The 5274-nt window shown below is 31.9% G+C and overlaps 1 pseudogene; it reads right to left on the reverse strand.

Annotated features, from left to right (window-relative positions):
* Positions 1-2663: 2663 nt before the first annotated feature.
* On the reverse strand, positions 2664-3370 carry LOC119767856 (annotated as a pseudogene).
* Positions 3371-5274: the final 1904 nt, after the last annotated feature.

The following is a 5274-nucleotide window of genomic DNA, read 5'->3' on the forward strand; positions in this document are numbered from 1 at the left end:
TGATTCCTTACCCCAACAAACATCAATCACACAATGATTATTTACAAACTACCTTACCTGATTTAATCCCAGTACAAGGTCATCTTCTGCAAAGGTGTCATGAATTATAATTCCCTGTCAAATAAAAGCAATATTTATATTAATTTGAGAAAACCGAGTACACGAAAAGTTTACCTTTCCCGAGTGTTCTGCTTAAACTACCAGTAAATGCAGCAACGTTTGCAAATTACCAGCGTGATTTTGAAACTAAAAACTAAAAACTAAAAACTAAAAACTAAAAACTAAAAACTAAAAACTAAAAACTAAAAACTAAAAACTAAAAACTAAAAACTAAAAACTAAAAACTAAAAACTAAAAACTAAAAACTAAAAACTAAAAACTAAAAACTAAAAACTAAAAACTAAAAACTAAAAACTAAAAACTAAAAACTAAAAACTAAAAACTAAAACTAAAAACTAAAAACTAAAAACTAAAAACTAAAAACTAAAAACTAAAAACTAAAAACTAAAAACTAAAAACTAAAAACTAAAAACTAAAAACTAAAAACTAAAAACTAAAACTAAAAACTAAAAACTAAAAACTAAAAACTAAAAACTAAAAACTAAAAACTAAAAACTAAAAACTAAAAACTAAAAACTAAAAACTAAAAACTAAAAACTAAAAACTAAAAACTAAAAACTAAAAACTAAAAACTAAAAACTAAAAACTAAAAACTAAAAACTAAAAACTAAAAACTAAAAACTAAAAACTAAAAACTAAAAACTAAAAACTAAAAACTAAAAACTAAAAACTAAAAACTAAAAACTAAAACTAAAAACTAAAAACTAAAAACTAAAACTAAAAACTAAAAACTAAAAACTAAAAACTAAAACTAAAAACTAAAACTAAAACTAAAAACTAAAAACTAAAAACTAAAAACTAAAAACTAAAAACTAAAAACTAAAAACTAAAAACTAAAAACTAAAAACTAAAAACTAAAAACTAAAAACTAAAAACTAAAAACTAAAAACTAAAAACTAAAACTAAAAACTAAAAACTAAAAACTAAAAACTAAAAACTAAAAACTAAAAACTAAAAACTAAAAACTAAAAACTAAAAACTAAAAACTAAAAACTAAAAACTAAAAACTAAAAACTAAAAACTAAAAACTAAAAACTAAAAACTAAAAACTAAAACTAAAAACTAAAAACTAAAAACTAAAAACTAAAAACTAAAAACTAAAAACTAAAAACTAAAAACTAAAAACTAAAAACTAAAAACTAAAAACTAAAAACTAAAAACTAAAAACTAAAAACTAAAACTAAAAACTAAAAACTAAAAACTAAAAACTAAAAACTAAAAACTAAAAACTAAAAACTAAAAACTAAAAACTAAAAACTAAAAACTAAAAACTAAAAACTAAAAACTAAAAACTAAAAACTAAAAACTAAAAACTAAAAACTAAAAACTAAAAACTAAAAACTAAAAACTAAAAACTAAAAACTAAAAACTAAAAACTAAAAACTAAAAACTAAAAACTAAAAACTAAAAACTAAAAACTAAAAACTTAAAATTAAAAACTATAGACTACAAACTGAATACTTATATTGTGTTTTTCTATTTCAGACAATTGCAGAATTGGAATCGGCGTTGGATAAATATCGAAACATTTTAAGAGAACACAAATTAACTTTACAGCCACATGTGATCTTAATAAACAGCGCTAATAGGCAATACCTGATCTATTTAGATCAAGGTAGATATTTTTCAGTAAACGGATTATTGGAAGCTATCGACGGAGTAATTAAACTATCGATGGTCCTTAATTCAGCTTATACTCCGGATGCTAAACCAACATGGACCTTTTTCCAAAAATATTGTTATAATATAAACACGTCGAGCGACCACAATTACACCTGCCTCAACACATTGTTGGCTTACGTTAAGTAAGAATTTAAACTATCACTTATTGTTTAAATGTTCTTAAACATATTTTTTTCAGAGAGCAATGAGGTTAAAGCTGGTCCTCCTGATGGTGGTGGTGGGAATAAGGAAGAAAAACTATAGAAAGTTTTATTGTAGATTAAAAACTGAATTAAACATCGTTATTGAAAAAAAAGCTTAAAGAGACTACTTATTTTGAAGATGCAAATATCTGAAACGTAAAACAACATAAATTTATAGCTAATATTATTGTAACAAGGATAAAGCTTTTTAAGTACAATGGTTTTTGTACGCCAAAATAGGGTTTAAGTGGATTTTGAATAAATTTTGAAAGAAATACTTCGCAGCATTGCTTCACAAAAACTCTTTGTGAGGGTACCATATGTAAAATGTTTTCTTGTAATTTTTTTAGCAATGAAAAATAAAGAAATCAAAATTGAATTACCATTAAATTGACATGGAGCTTTAGGACTCTATTAATAAAAATATGCATCACAATGGAGCACTTCCACTCAATTATTCCTAATGGGAGAACTTTCATATTTGTACCACTTGAATCCGGTGCTCCATTCGACACCTAACTGCTCGATTTTTACAAAATGAATAGTTAAATCTGATCGTGTACACGGTCAATTCACAGATTTTTTTTTGTGAAAACAAAACATAAACAAACAAACAAAACCAGTCAGCTGCAAGCTCGATCCAAGTAAACCGCGCGCAAAAATTGCCAAGTTTTGAAGTTCTCGCCACAAAACACTACCCGTGAAGGTCGCTTGCATTGTTTTTATTCGCCGTAATCAGCTCAATTATGCGCTGGCCGGTCTTGCTGGTGTTCTCCAGAATGTCGACGTACTCCTGGTACGGCGTCTTGGCCAACGGCAGGTCCTTCCACAGATTGGGCGTCAGAAAAGCGTACGTCTTGACGATGGCCGTGTAGGTAGCCTTGGCAAAGTTACCCAGCGTGGTCGTCGAACCGCGCGTCGGCGTGTAGCAATCCTTGATACCGCGGCCATCTGGAGCAGCTTCTTCGGGACCGGAGCTAACACAATGCCGGTACCACGGCGAGCCGGGATGAGGCGCACCAGGAGCGGACCGCACTTGCCGAAGATCTTGCAGGGCACGGTGTGGGGCTTGCCGATCTTGTTACTCCAATAACCACGGCGAACCGGCATGACCGACAGCTTGGCCAGGATGATGGCACCACAGATGGCGGTGGCCACTTCCTTGCTGCACTTGACGCCGAGACCGATGTGGCCGTTGAGTCACCGATGGCGATGAACGCCTTGAAGGGGGTACGCTGACCGGCACGGGTCTACTTCTGGACGGGCATGATCTTCAGCACTTCGTCCTTGAGCGAGCGGCTCATGGAAAAATCGATGATCTCGAACTCTTTGATCGTGAGCGAGTACATCAGGTACATATCCTCCATGGGTGCGGATCTTGCCATCACCGGCACCGTCGCGAGAACCAAATCCTCCTCTGAATCCACCACGGGCTGGAGCTGCGTCCGCCAAATCCGCCCAAATCTTTAACGAACCTGGTTCCTGCTCCTCTTCGCAGTACGTCGGATCACCAGAGTTTAGCTGAGCGCGTGAGAAAAGGATGAAAATTTGGACCGCAAAAATTGGAGGTAAATTGCAATTGAACCGTGTAATAGTACTTAGGCCAAAGCACTTATTTAGTCTTAAAACTCAGAAACGCCTTTTTTTTGGAAAATTATTTTAAAAAAACTAGTGTGAATAATCGCTAAATTAGCTTAACTAACAAAAAAACCTAGCAAGAACAACGAAAAAACAAGCTAAACCAGCCAAAAGGCTGGGTAAATACGAGCAGCTTTTTGGGCAAAAATGTTTTTTTTTAAATCTTGCTAAAAAAAACTAGTAAGACTAACCAAAATACCTGCAAAAACAGCAAAAAAGCTAGCTATTCCAGCCAAGAGGCTGGGTAAAAGGTTTCCGCTGTGGTGGCATTAATGGAAAATTTTGAAAATTATTCCAAAAAAAATGGTTGAAACAGTAAAAAAAATTGCTGGACTAACTAGAAAACGCGCAAGAATACCATAAAATCTAGCTAAAATAGCTAACAGACCTTCTCAAAACATACAGCTTTTGAGACTGACAGCATTTTTCCAGCTTGCAAATTAGTAAAATTTAGCTAGATTTATCATTTTTAGGACCTGGATCCAGCTGTCAAATCCAGGAATTTTTTTTAGGATATCTAGCTAAAAAAAATCGTGGTTGAAAAAACAACCAATTTTTTTAGGGTTTTTAACCGAAAATTAGTAAGATTCACGATAAACCTTCTTTCCGTGCAGCAACTTTCTAGAACATGTCAACTTTCTAAAACTTATCGTTTTTGAGATATATGCAATTCAATATTATTTTTCCCCATACAGAGCTGGCTCTGTTCGCTGCATACAGAGCTTAGCTCTGTTCTACCATACAGAGCAGGTAAAGAGTTTTTATTGAGCCTGTAGAGCTCGATGCGTCTCTGTCAAAAGAGTGACACTTTTCAATGAGCGAACGAAAATGAGCGGCTCCCAAAAAAGTGCTATTTTTCCTACCTCTAGTTTAACCCTTTCAGGCCTGATGGGTCATACACCGAGAAAAAAGAGTTCCCAAAATCGTGAACAAGCGTTCATGAAATTAAGAACCTTTTCTGTAAGTTTTTTGAAAACTTTTTCTTACTCTTGTCTATTCCATAGTTAAAAGTAATAATTTTTCGATTGAATTATGATGTAAAACACAGCTGAAAGGAACACCAAAACTCTGTAATGTATCTTAATGAACTCATTGTAACTTGATTATTCACAAATAAAACCGAATTGAATTGAATTGAAAATTAAGAACCACGAATAAAGTGTTCAAATTTCATGGTACGTTTTTCAAAATCGTACCATGGGATTTGAACTCTTTGTTCGAAATTCTCATTTTCATGAACGCTTGTTCACGATTTTGGGAACTCTTTTTTCTCGGTGTATATGACCAAAAAATCAACATTCCCAAAACTAGCCTATAATTTTCGTATGGTCATAAGAATCATTTTCTCATCATAAACTAAAAAAATATTTTCAAAAAAAATCAGGCCTGAAAGGGTTAAATGTTTGTGCTTATTTTCACACTATACACAAAACTAGTGTATGCATATTTTTAGAGTTTTTTTTTTTTTGTTTAAAGAAAGTGTTTTGTACAGTACAATATTTAATTATGAGAATCACATGTTTTAAAAAGCAAAGTTATCTTGTAAATAACTGTTTCTCTATATTTTTACTGCAACTCTAGGCCAGTGCAAATTTTGTTTCTTAAAAAACTTAATTTGAAAAAAGTGTTCTAATTTCTAATCGAATAAATT

The sequence above is a fragment of the Culex quinquefasciatus genome, chromosome 2 (genome assembly GCF_015732765.1).
Source record: "Culex quinquefasciatus strain JHB chromosome 2, VPISU_Cqui_1.0_pri_paternal, whole genome shotgun sequence".
NCBI classification, from domain to species: domain Eukaryota; kingdom Metazoa; phylum Arthropoda; class Insecta; order Diptera; family Culicidae; genus Culex; species Culex quinquefasciatus.